This window comes from Helicoverpa armigera, chromosome 25 (assembly GCF_030705265.1).
Source record: "Helicoverpa armigera isolate CAAS_96S chromosome 25, ASM3070526v1, whole genome shotgun sequence".
Taxonomy (NCBI): Eukaryota; Metazoa; Arthropoda; class Insecta; order Lepidoptera; family Noctuidae; genus Helicoverpa; species Helicoverpa armigera.
The window spans coordinates 3,725,530-3,739,967 of record NC_087144.1 but is presented as its reverse complement, the minus strand read 5'-3'; the positions used below and the strand labels follow the sequence as shown (position 1 = coordinate 3,739,967).

At 33.7% G+C, this 14,438-nt stretch overlaps 1 protein-coding gene across 1 annotated transcript in view; it reads right to left on the bottom strand.

Annotated features, from left to right (window-relative positions):
* LOC110377625 (facilitated trehalose transporter Tret1) overlaps positions 1 to 11,800 on the bottom strand; it is a 38,270-nt gene extending 26,470 nt beyond the window's left edge. Inside the window, exon 1 of the mRNA XM_021336570.3 lies at positions 11,265 to 11,800. The gene's annotated coding sequence lies outside the window, so the exon portion shown is untranslated. The remainder of the gene's footprint in view (positions 1 to 11,264) is intronic.
* Between the last annotated feature and the right edge of the window lie 2,638 nt (positions 11,801 to 14,438).

Below are 14,438 nucleotides of genomic sequence, written 5' to 3'. Positions count from 1 at the left end.
ACGTTAATGCATTATATTTTATGCAGCTATTGAGATAATAATGTCATACAGACTGCATTTGATTATATTGTTAACTGGTAAAAACTGGATTTGATAAAGCATGCGTTAAACTTAGAAACAAAGGAATGTGAATTAAAACGAAAATATTTCGCAGTTGCATCCGGTAAGACTGGAAGCCGACCCCAACATAGTTAGGAAAAGGCTAAGCACAATGAAATTGAAAACTTAATAGTTTGATGTCGATTACATAATACATCTTTCTGTCGTTCTCCAAAAAGGATCATTGGTACCTATAATATCCATAAAATAATTAGAGGTATTCTACAGCTCATAACTATGCCGCTCTGAAGGCTGCTAGAGATTTCACGATACATAAAATGTACGTAACAAAATCTTACAGTTCTCATCTATGAAGCCATCCATTTGATAAGATGCCTCACGCATGCGCGTCTCACAGCTTATTTTGACTGTTACAGCAGTCACTATAGTACTTCATTTCAGACCAGCAGAGTTCTGTAATTTCACAGTTTAACGCCTAAACACAGCTACTCTTTAAAACAAAGAATATACCTACTAGTTTTTATATTATAAATAATTTTCTTAAACTTAGTTAAAATCACACTAATTTTATTAGAAATCTCTAATCTTTAGATTTCAAGTACACACGATGTTAAAAGCTTATCATCTGTCTAGTACGAACCAATGTTAGAGGTCACGTCGGAACTCATTATATCTGAGACGTGTACGCAAAATGATACAAGGAGAGATAAGGCGAGCATTTGAAAATGTGTTAATTAATTTTATTATGGTGTACATATATTTGAGAAAAAAATGGGATAGCATTTGCCAGATTTTGATGAGGAGTGATTTGGAAGTTATTATAAAGTCTGAAGATATCTTTTCTCTCTGTTTCCAGCCTTGGGTCTAGATCTGCGAGATATTACCATTTCAACCATTTGTGATATTTCTCTCTACAGATTTGTATAATTAGGTATAGTTTTAAAAGTAAACTTTACAACAAAGACGAGTCCCAATAAATAAATAAATAAATTAAAAAAGGTACGAAAAAATATCAACGTTAAAAAAAGCACATGGGTTCGTTTTTCAAATCACCGAAAACAGACAACGAACTTATGTGACAACATCACAAAATTACAACGCGCAATGTGAAAGATACGCACGTCTTCTCAACAGCCAATCACACGCGCCCATTCAAATCAATGTCAATCATTGTTTTCAGCATTCCAGCGATGAGTCACGGCATTTTCTCAACATTTGCTTACAACATGCCGGTTAGATAACAATTTAAAAGCAATTAATCATAGAGCACTAGATACATGCGCAAATCACGTCTAAGGAGTATGATAATCATCGCATCTCACTTGGCAATAGATAATAGAGCACAGAGTTGTAAAAGAGGTCGCATTACAAACGTTTGAAAAATAAAGTGTTCTTATTTTGAAATGTTCTTCGAATTTCGAATGTAGGTCGGCTAATTAGTAGTTCTTGAGACTTTCAAGGGAACTGAGATAGAAAATTAGCTTGCCTTGATATTATTTTTAGAGTTCCTTGTATTTCATTGACCACCTCAGTTTTCTAATGTATGTTTAAGTTTGTGGTGTTAATACTTGATAAAGGGATACTTCCTCTTCCTTTATTTTATATCCTAAATCCATTTATTAATATCACGCTTATTCTAACATGCCGTACTCATGTAAAAAGTTTTTTCAGTATTTTTCTATAAAAGCTAACACTTATATCTACTTTATTTAATTCTGTCTTTAAAATTATCATAATTACGTAGTACATATTTAATTTATCTGTGGTCTTACCATAAGGTATGCATATGATCATATGGTCGAAACTCGGAACAAATCTGCTTGACCTTGCTAGGACTCGATCGAACCAGTCAGATTGATTGGAGCTAACTGATATATCATAAGTGTCTTGTGTTCATTGATCGTATGTATCGATATATTGTCCATGTTTTTGTGAGAGCTTGCCACCTCGCAACGTGATGCGGTTTTTGTATTATAGGCTATAGTATAGATTTTTTTTGGCTTCATCCAATTACAACTATCAGATGTTCCGATGTCCTGATGTGGGTGTAACGGGACGGAGTATCAGACTTATATGGACTAAAAAAGACCTTTTTTCTTTCCGGAGTCTTCTGTCTACCAGGGTAAAGCCAAATAGCCTTTGTGTATGCCTTATCTTACTATGTAAATTCTACCTCACTTAAAACATTCCACTACTGATTTTGCATCTTATTTTATTGTTAGTATTTAATTGATTTTGCATTCTTAATATTAGCACAATCATCAATCAGTTTGCCTACCTCCTTCCCAAAAATGTTGGGTGCTTCTCTTCTCAATGCGTTCAGCTGGGTACCAGTGTTTTACATAGAGCGACTGTCTATCCGACCTCCTCAACTCAGTTACACACGTAACCCGATACCCATTGGCAAAACTTACTTTCTGCCTTATGACTACCCGTGACGACAGCCAAAGATGTTCAATGACAGCCGAGGCCTACAGTTTACCGTGCCTTCCGAAATACGGAAGAACTCGTTAAAACAAGATGGTCACCTATCCACGGACGTACCGAGAAAGGTATCATAGAATATATTTATTTAGACTTATAGTGGAAATGACTTATGTTATCAGAAGGAACGTGCCATTGTTACAAAGCGGTTCGCACTCGATATAATGCCGAGTACATATGTATGTAAACAAAGATATTCCTATGCGACACGTTTTTACTCACGAGGAAGGTAAATTATTCCAGAATATAATTTTAAAATGATGGCTACGCATGGTGTGGTTCTTAGGTTAATGGTAATATTGATCATTATTGTTTTGTTTTCCTTGTAAATGTGCTAAAATTCTGAAGATGCGAATTTTAGTGATATATAAATGCTTCTTGTTTGTGTTCTATTCTCATTTTATTTGGGATCGTAAAGTGTCTTTCTATTCCATTATTTTGGCAGCCACCTCTTTCACATTAGAATGTTTTTTTGACACGTCGAAAGATATTTGCATTTTCTTTCTACTAACGTTTATCAAAATATTTATCATTAATCATGGTCTGCGCAGGTCAATGAAGTCAGTCGCAAGGTGCACTTCACCTTTCACACTCTGAAATGCCTCCAGTACTTTTTGCCCTTGAAAACCAAAATCTCTCTTGCTCAGACTCTCATTCAACCCATCATAGACTACGCTGATGCCTGTTATTTGGATGCCACAGAGGAGCTCTTAAATAAGCTTGAGCGGTTGCAAAATTTATGTATTCGTTTTGTTTTCAATCTCAAAAAATATGATCATGTTTCTCATTTTCGCAAAGAACTCAAGTGGCTCCCTATTCGTCTTCGCAGGAACACTCGCATTTTGTGTCTTCTTTTTAATATCCTTTTTAATCCCAAAACTCCTTCCTATCTGCGAGAACGCTTTTCATTTGTTCGCTCGCCTGATGCGCTCTGTAGAACGCATCTCAAATCTCTCCTTAAAATCCCCTCCCATTCCACTGACTTTTATTCCTTCTCCTTCACAGTAAACGCAGTACGGTTGTGGAATTCGCTGCCGCCTGAATTAAGGAGCTGTCAAACTGTTGCTACTTTTAAACAGAAACTCAAAAGCTACTATTTGTCCTCCTCTTCTTCATAGAGATTTTATAAAATATGTATTTTTGTATGTATGTATTACCTTTTGCTTTATATATACCTATATATATGTGTATAATTTATATATCTTTACTATGTCCTTTTACACAGTCTATCTACTTCTCTTTATTCTAACTCTCCTACTACGGGTCTGCTGGAAGAAATTTCGAATTTAGAAATAAGCAGTACCTTTGTACTATTTTTTATACTATGTCTACTTCTTTTATATTTTCACTGTGTACATAAATTGTTAAATAAATAAATAAAATATTAAATAAGCACCTTTAGAAAACATATACCCTATTTATTTATTTATTAGATTGCCAACAGAGGTTGCATAATTACATCAGTCAGTATAGTTATCGGCACGGATATTGAGCCCTGACCTTCACCTGCGCCGAAGCGATTTATTGGTTTATTACCTTATGTGTACAGTGCGCAAAGCGATCCCCACTCTTCCGCCGAGAGCTCAATATCCGTGCCGGTAACTATACCTATATTATTTTACGGGAAAAGTTCGTTATGCGCTCTCAATTAAATCGGAACACAGCAATCACATTTATTACCTACTAATATAAAACCGTTTAAAAACTAAACAATACAGTACTTACTAATAAAATAATTTACGAATAAAATACACACAGTAAAAGAAACTCCCATAAAAACCAACAATACATCTCGATATGGTCATAATCGATACTGGAAGTCAAATAAAATCGATTGAACACAATTCATCGAATATATCGATGGTATCGAGAGATTTACGACTGGTCATACCTGTCTCTTTTAACGGCGGTTATATTTTTGCACCTTACGTTTTATGGTTGGTGTAGTATAATCTATACTAATATTATAAAGCTGAAGAGTTTGTTTGTTTGAACGCGCTAATCTCAGGAACTACTGGTCCGATTTGAAAAATTCTTCCAGAGTTAGATAGCCCATTTATCGAGAAAGTAGTGAGTAGTGATAAATAACTACTTAGCTGTTTCCCAGTGACTGCACTCGAGTCTCGTGGGACCTATTGCCCGCAGACGGTTAAAACAGAGCTTATGTTTCTCGGGGATAGTGTAGTGTGGCAGTGAAATGGTTTTTAAAATCATTTCAGTAGTTTCGCATGCTTTGGGAGACAAGCAAATGAAATATGTTTTATCTTTATAATATTAATATTAGTTTAGAAGTATGGATTACTAACCGTTTCCCCTTGTATTACCAGCGTCCTGTGATAACTACTTTCCGTAGACGGATAAAATATAGCCTATGTTACTCGGGAAGAGTATAGCTTTCCAAGTGTGAAATGTTTTTTCGTTCAGTAGTTTCGAAGCTTTCATTTAGGTTACAAACAAACAAGAAATGTTTCTTCTTTATTATATCAGTATAGATTATAAAACGTGTGTATGTGATCGTGTATTGTCATGCAGTGTAACTAAGATGATTAATACACTCATTAACATTAAAATATGTAATTGTTCTAATGCATGTAAATAGGTGATAAGTAATAATATGAATTGTTGAGGTAAGACACGTTCCTTTATTATCCATATTTATTAGTAAGTAGGTACTATTGTAATAACAATAATTACTGTTAAGAGGTATCTGCGATTGTTTTATAGATAGGATTCTGACAGTTAATTTATGGAGTTAAAAAGTAGTTTCAAGATTTTAGTTGAAAGAGACATAAAAAAATACATCTTTAGGTATATTACATTTAAAGTGGTTTTGAATTGTAATCAAATTAGAAAACCTCCTCTTGCTTACATTTACTAGGTACTTCAAATACAAATTGATTGATATCGAGATACATTAACGCAGTGTGCGAAACGACTAAAAGCAGAATTCTGACAATTTGAAGTACTGTTTAATCATGATTCATACATAAGGAAACTCTTTCAACAAGAACTTAAGTTTCAAAGAAGTTAGAAGAAACGTTGGGGTATTTAGAGGTACTTACTTATATTAATTCTTATTTATCAAATGACTGTTGAACATATAACTATAAACTAAGTACTCAGACTTAATCTTCACCTTGACTATCTGTTACACATAATGAGTGTTATCAGCCGCCTTATCTTGGTAGCAGATGACAGATTACCCTCGTATGTACTTAGTGCAGCATCCGAATCATAGCGTAGATAGAGAGATAGATAGATGCTCTCGGTTTGAATATAGGAAAGATACCTGCATACGAACATCCTTATGCCCGGGTAACTGGATTGAGGAGGTCAGATAGGCAGTCGCTCCTTGTAAAACACTGGTACACAGCTGCATCCGATTAGATTGGAAGCATAATACTAGACTCTAACATACTTAGTTGGGAAAAGACTAAGCAGATGACTCGATCGTCATGCAAAGATTTTTTTGTTTTATTATGACTAAATTACAGCATAGGTAGGTACTTAATTTGTCACATTATGCATTTTTTGCTGAATTGTTGATGGCTATTATATTGTTAACACGGTTTTTTTGTTGTCAGTGTTAATATGTATTTCGTGGAAAAAACTTAACGTTTATGTCTATGCGTCATACCAATCTATTTAATTTTAAATAGGTACCTACTTTGTTGACATTTTAGAAGAAACTGAATGTAAAAAAAGTCTTTTAACATTCATACATTGAGTCCCTTTGACTACCTATATATTGGAATTTTATACCTAGCTTACTTTACCATTTTATATCCATGTTCCATTTCAACACAAGGCCTATAATTTTAAGACGAAATAAAAACAGGTTAGCCAACATTATAATCCTATTAATCCATTAACAGGTTTGTTCGAAAAAAGAACGCCGGGAAGAATTCTTAAGAAGCAGGTGTCACCTGCATTAAAAAAAAGTGTGTTCCTTTTTGAATTTGAAAGGTTTGAATTTTGCTTTGTCAATATTATAATGGGGCTTTACAAATGTTCTTAGTAGGGTCCCTTTTTAATAAAATGTCTGGGAGTTTTGGGAATCAATAAAGATTGGACTTTGTACCTTCTTGTACCGCATCTGGGCGCATACAATGTTTGGCTTTGACACAGTTAATTTGAATTGACATAATAACGCAATGGTTATGAATGAGTGTAGCTAGCTCTATAGGTAGCAGAGGTACGTATCAATGAAGGTAGAATGTCTGGTAGGTAGTTGGAATGTAAACAGCGAACAGTGACCAAAACAGAGTCGTTTTACTTGTAATATAATAATTATGAAGTTATGCTTGTATGAATGGTTTTAAAGAATTTTGTTTGGAGCATAGAAAAGTTAGAAGGACAAAGATGGTTTTTCTGACACAAAAAGTTTAATTTAATAAACGTGACAAAAATATAGCCCTTAATAGGTAACAGCGCTATTTATAAAGTGCTTTAGGTATGTTCCATACCAAATGGCAAAATAACATACCTACTTAAAGGTAGGTGTTTATTATTTATTTTTCACAGAGTCAAATAGTCCGTCAGTAGTTCAATGAATTCACAGCAAATTGACGAATGATTCTGAAAACATTTTCAAGTAAACAAATAGGTACTCATTAATTCCGACTGTATCTCTGTCTACCCGCGATAATAACTTGTGTAAACTCGACATTCATATTTGGAATGACACTGTTCTTAAAATAAAAACAATTTAGACAATTTTAAAGATAGAACAGACGAAATATAAATAGCTCTGGGTGGTTGACATTAATCAGACATTCGACCTCAAATATTGACGGCCAGTATTATTTGCTATTTTGTTTTTTGAACAATGGAACGTCCCTAGATCATATTCAGCCTTTTTATCGTCCCACTGCTGGGCTGCGGCCTCCTCTCACACGGAGAAGGATTGAGCGTTATTCACCACGCTTGCTCAATGCGGGTTGGTGATTTCAGACTTTAGTCCCTATAAGCAGGTAGGTACATTTCTAGATCATGAACGAAAAACCTTGTAGAGCTTTAACTATAAGTACTTGGGGTCTTTAAAGTAAATAAAATTCTAATAATCTATTTTAGACCATGAAGAAAACGTGAGTTCCTAAAATAAATTGAAGCTTTTAAAGAGGAAAATAAAATATCATTTAAAAGCGTAGATTTGTATGGAAGAAAACTGTGAAAACTATTCATAATTAAAACTCGCATGATTTTTAAAACTAGTTAACTACCTCACTTACTTTAGTTTTGAGAATTCACTTTAGATAACTTTCACAGAAAAAATATGAATCACCCTTAAAGTATCTAACATTGCTTCAGTTAGTGATTAATTATAAGTTTAATTACATACTTAAACTCGTCATTACAAGTACTTTTTCTTTGTAGTTAAGTTATATAAATAAGGAAGGAAATCTACTCTAGTCTCTAAAATGTGCTCAGAATTCTAAGCTTCTAAGAACAAGCTTAGTATAAGTGGAATATCTATTTATACTAATGTATAATTCTATTGTAATATAATAAAGAGGAAACCGGCTCCGAAACCACTGAATATATTTGATAATTCACTGAAAATTCACACACTGAAAATTCTTCCACTGTTGGGAAGCTATACTGTCCCCGACACATGATCATCATCATCTCAGCCATAGTACGTCTACTGCTGAACATAGGCCTCCCCCTTGATCTCCACAGATACCTCTTGGAGGCGAGGCCTGTTCCCGAGTATCATAGGTCATATTTTGTCCAGTTACGGGAAGAAGTTCCCACAAGATGCCGGTGAAATCGCGGGAAAAGAGCTAGTGATTGATAAACTTGAAATTACTCAAGAATGATACGAACAAGTTACATCCAAATAAGACTGGTAGTTCCCGAGATAAGCGTGCTCACACACTCATCAGCTTGATAAGTTAACTAGGTAAATAATTTTATTTAAAATTGATCTAATATCCTCCGAGCCTTTTTCCCAACTATGTTGGGGTCGGCTTCCAGTCTAACCGAATGTAGCTAAATACCAGTTCTTTACAAGGAGCGACTGCCCCCTCAACCCAGTTGCTCGGGTAACCCAATACCCCATGGTTATACTGGTGTCAGACTTACTGGCTTCTGACTACCCGTAACGACTGCCAAGGATGTTCAATGACAGCCGGTGCCATCCGAAACACAGTCATTAATCATTAAAATTGATCTAATAGTAATAATGTAATTCAGAGCTTGTGCCGTCATTTATCTTCTTGCTTATCTCAGTTTTATTGCTAAACCTTGACATTTCTCAATGAGTTCGTTGCGAAGATTATTCAATTATTTCTGGGAAGTAGAAAAACCTAGAAATATTACTAATTATGTATTACAGATATTCGAATTTCCTTAATTATGGCGTTTTGTGACTTAATAGGATTGTTAGATTAGTAAAAGCTTTCTTTAATTACCATTTTGCAGAACGAATTCAAACGCGAAATATGTACGGTATCTGCTATTTTGCCTATCCATACCGTTGTTGGCAAAACAGCTAATAAGTAAGTTTAAAACGGCTACGTCGATTTTGATGAAACGTATCTAAGAACTTCCGTTGGGAAATCAGCTTCCAATTTAAAATACCCCGTCCAAATCGGTTCATCTGTTTAAGAGCAATAGTGTCAATGGTACGGTTTGCTTGGACTTATTAATCTTAGGTACCAAGACCAAAATAAAACAATATTTTACATAGTATTGAGTCATTTGCTGAGGAAGCTATTTCTGGCCCAAAGGAGAGAGAAACCACTAGAGAAAACTAGTCACTAAATGAAATAGGTCACAATTTAAATTTTTTGCGATCTGCAAATGACTTAAATTATTTTTCGATCGTCATCCCTGGTAATATACGTCACTCTATCCACGTCTATGGTACGATAGACCATAAACAAGTTGTGTAAGTTTTTTTTGCTAATACATTCAGTTGTGTACAAATACATAAAATTTTCCGCGTTTCTAATAAACGTAACACCTATATATTATTCTTAGAGCATTTAGCCAACTAGAAAAGATTTGTACTCGTACTGATTTACGCCAGCCAGAAGTCTGCTAATTTACACAAATAGTTGAAGCCACGCAACAAACGCTACAGGACCCGATCATTAGGTAATCTTTGTAAAAGTTGTTTGTCATAAACATATATTTTTAAAAGTTCTTTTTTTACTCTTTTAACGGTTAATCTATGTATATCAGGAAACAACCGAGACACTTTTGAATCTCTCACGTATTTTCGTATCACTATTCGTTGAGACATGGGTGGCAATGGCGTCTCCGATTGGTTTAATGCTCTTAGATATCATGGAATGAATTTCTTTCATTGCTGTTTTATATGTCCAAGAATTGACTTAGTTCTCAGTAACAGAGCAATGGAATGTTAACTGTTAGCGAAAATCAATGGAAGTTACCGCTATTAATTTTGTATGTTCGTTAGAATTGTTAGTTATTTATTGCTATTTTTTTCTTCATTGGAATATAACTGGTTAGTTAGTTTGTTTATTTACGTAACAAGAGTGACGGTTATAGTTATTTTTACTATTGCGGAGATTTGATCAGGGGTTTTACTTGCTCTCCATTTTTTTTACTTACGTACCTAGGTACCTATGTGTTTAGTTTATTGTTTGTAAACAATTTTATTTTAGTAGGTAGGTGTAATATTTTATTTATTTCAGTGGATTATTTTCGTTATTCAAAGTACCTATAGAGTCAAGCCTTATAATGACTAATTGCAGATCTATAATAAATTGATGGTAAGTATTTGAACAGCTGCGCTAAAGGTTAAATTAAATGGTCAGTCCACAGACTTATTCGATATTTTACATACCTAAGTAAAAAATGCATAAACTGAAAAGAAAGCAAGAGATTTCTAGAAAATAAAGAAAAATAAGTTCCTTATCAAAAGGAAATATAAAATATCCAAAGGAAACATAAAAATTCATATCGTTTCAATTCGCGTAAATAATACCTATAAAACCTATGTTCTCCTCACATTATTAAGTACGTTTTCTGTGAATATAAAAGTTTACAATGAATTTAACTAATCTGCAATACAGTATTAAAATTAACGCATACCTATGAGTAAAACTAAATTACTTAAACCATAGACCACTTAGACCAGGTAGGTATGAAGCTATGAAGTCTTAACGGTATACCTAGCACCTACCACCATGTTAATGATACATTACAAATACATTATTATACTTACTACCTATGTATGAAGCTACAGCTAGAAAACATTTAGGTACTTACATAAGTATAGAAAGAAACCCAGCTAAGACAGATTTGTATGTAAACCCAACTACCATTTCAGTAAAATACATAAGTAATATGATAACTTATTGACTTGAAAGTAATCTAATCCAGGTCATGGAACACTCCACTGACTCCACTAACTAATTACCAAATCTGTGTAGGCTTGATTAATTAACTTTCAAAATACAAACAAAACTTTCACGCCATGGAACTTTTTATTTTACCTACCTCCTTGTATCAACACGAGACCCATTCATTTGAAAAAAAAAACAGTAACACGAAATTTTTTACGCAGTCCTTCTTTAAAAAGTTGAATGAACATTCCAAGTTTGAATTGAAAATAAACACATAAATTGTCTATGGCGTACTATTACTACCAAGGAGATAGAATATCAAAGGCGATCTCTATTCAAGAAACGTATAAAACTGATTTATAATGACATCGTTGAAATGTAGTACAAGCAACAACTTACGATTTCACTAAGGGTTCACGAAAGTTCCACTTGATACTGGCACATTCACAGTTTTTTAAATATTTTTTATTTTATTTTTAAAATTTTTAAACCACTTTGTAGTTTGGTCACAAAATTTTTAATATCACAGTTATATATCACTTTTTAAATGTGCTTATAAATGTTTAAATAATCTTAAAATTGTTAAGCATAAGTTTTAAATATTTTTGTCAATAATTTTTAAGTAAGTACCTTCTTTTTTTAATAATATTAAATTTGTATTTAGTCACTTGGTTATTTTTACGTATGTCAAATTTAGATTAATAAGTAAGTCAAATTAAAATAACATGTAACGTTAAAAAACTGTTAAGTACGCAGCCACAAAAACTTTTAAATAAAGAAAAAAAAATCACACACTCTTTTAAAATCTGAGATTCGAAATTTAAAGTTTTAAAAAAGTTTCGCTTCCCGTTACTGAGTTCGATATTTGAATCGCGGTAGCGGAGCGCGTGCGTCGTTCGCGAACATTGTCCGCGCACTGAACAAAATGCTACGTTCTGTCACTTTTAAATCAACTATGTAAACAAATAAAAATAAAAAAAAGTTTGCAAAAGCTCGCGTAAAATAGGGTAAAGTATGTGTGATACAACGCCTATGAGTTGTTTTTCATGGGTAAATAGAATAAAGGTTATATTATAATATCTACTTCATAGTACAGGATGCGGTAAACGTAAAACATTAGTTAGACTTTTTGCGTGCAACTTAAATATGATGAAGCTACCGAAATTTTTATTTTAACGATATTTTTTTCTTTTTGATGAAATGAAATATTATTTGGATCAAAAAATTACAGATAATTTAGAACAACACTGCTTATAGATACATCAGAATAGCCCACTGGGCTGTTTCTTATCCGGGTGAAAATTTGTTCATTCGGGATCCAGATAAAACCTCTAGCAACAAGGGAAGGATTGAGTTAGTATTCTAAGAAGAAGATCATCTTGCTTTCACATGGCAAGTTTGTCAGTAGTGCTTTATCTAGCTAATTAATCTATACTAACATTATAAAACTTAAGTTTGTTTGTTGGCTGTAACGCGCTAATCTCAGGAACTACTGGTCCGGTTGAAAAAATCTTTCAGTTTTAAACAGCCCATATATCGATTGAAAAATTCCCACTGAAAGCCAGTGAAACCCCTGGCATAAGCTACTCTCTTTATTATAAGTACAAGCTGCAAACTGTTTCGCTCGAAATTCTTTACATTATCTTTTTTTATATTCTGGTTACAAGACTCTGTAGGCTGCATTTGAGGAGGAGGACGGGGCTTTTCGTAAGCATACTTACTTCTTCTTCTTTCTTCTTGGCGATCGGTGGTGATCAAATGGAGGTCTAGTTACTTATACATACTCACCAAGTAACTTCACATTTTAGTCTAAAAGACTACAAATATATAGTGCGATAAATTCTATAACTTACCTATTATGTATGTAACTTTAAATAGGTAGGTACTCTTGTCAGCAAGTAATGTTTATTACAATGTAAATAATTTAAGATGCGTAACATAAACTCTAAAGTAAATATTGTTTACCTTAAAATACGCAATTTTGGCAAAAATCTTTGATTTTATGTTATTGTCTCAATGCTTGTGGAATATTATATTAAGTATTCATTACTAAGATAGTTATTATTTTTTTAATTATGTATCTAAAGGTATATGTTATACCTACCTGATCCTTCCTGTCGTCCAATCACAGTTATGACAGCTATGATAAACCACGCCCATACACGGTACAAATTTTAGCTGATCAAGCCGATTCTTGGCGATTTGACTATATGAATGATCTTGTATGGCCAACATTCTGCGCTTTGCGACTATTATTTTACCAAAACACAATCAAGTAATTTCACAAGCTGTGGGTGCAGTGGTTTCGTACAAAACTGCCCTGAACCCACAAATGTTAATTTTGCAACCCTTTGGCTTCTGAGCTGGTGTAATTCTTTCGAATAATCATGACAAAATGAAACTGAAAATATTAACTACCTGCCTAGAAGTATTTTACGAAGCGCAGTTTAAAATGTCACTGCAATACAAGTAATCTCAATACTAATTTGAGCTGAGCCATATCATATGCCATTCGAAAAACCTAAAAAAACTCGTACACTTTGTTTTTCTAAGTCACAAAGGATATAAGTTCACGAATAACCAGGCAATCAAACAAAACAATAATTCACAAATTCCTTACAGGAAGACGGCTAGGAATTATATTAAATTGTTCCTATTTCCTTCCTCGTCTGCATAATATCCTCTTGTTAAGTGTGAAGAGGACTAAACTTGTATGTATGATGGTTTTTGAAGGTTGTGGTCTTTGTAAACTCGACGTCTGATCTCAGATATCCTTGTACCAGCCTTGTGCAGTTATGGTCTTTGTCGGTCTTACTTACTATTTATTCGACAAGTAGGTACTTATGTTATAAAGCTGAAGAGTTTGTTTCTTTGAAGGAGCTAATGTAAGGACCTGTCGGTCCGATTTGGAAAATTCTTTCAGTGTTAGGTAGCCCGTTTATTGGAAAAAGCATTTTTCGAGGGCCGGGACAGAGGTAAAACTGGTGCAAGCCACACCTACTTGACCTTAATCAGTCAGACACATAAACGATGTACAATTCACTTATTAGCTTACCCATCTAAAATGCCTTACGCATGATAGTGTTTTGCAGCCAATCTCGGAGCGGAAAAATCGTTCAGTTTGAACAACCAAAAGTTGTTTTTCTAGAACTGTGGGAACAAATTATTCTATCACATATATATAGTGCAGTATCTTATACGAAACCATTTGCCTATTGCTTTGATTAAAAAACTCGGTTAGTAACTAATTCTTATAGAAAAGATTTGTCGACACTTCTGAGGGAATCCCAAGTCTTTTTCTTCAGAGTAATAACTAGTTTTTCAATTGCCGTAATTTACATTTTCTCCAAATTATCTTATCTAGTTTACAGAAGCATGATTCTTAATTTACTTTGTATTAGGACCATAAAATATATAGTTTTACAGTCTTTGATTAGGACTACGCGTGAAGCTGCCTATCAAAATAATCTTTGTGTAAACACAGAACTTGTTTCTGGTGACATTTTGAACACAAAAAACAAAGAAAATAGCGGCTGATATGTATCAGACTGTAAACAATAAGGCCGACAATAC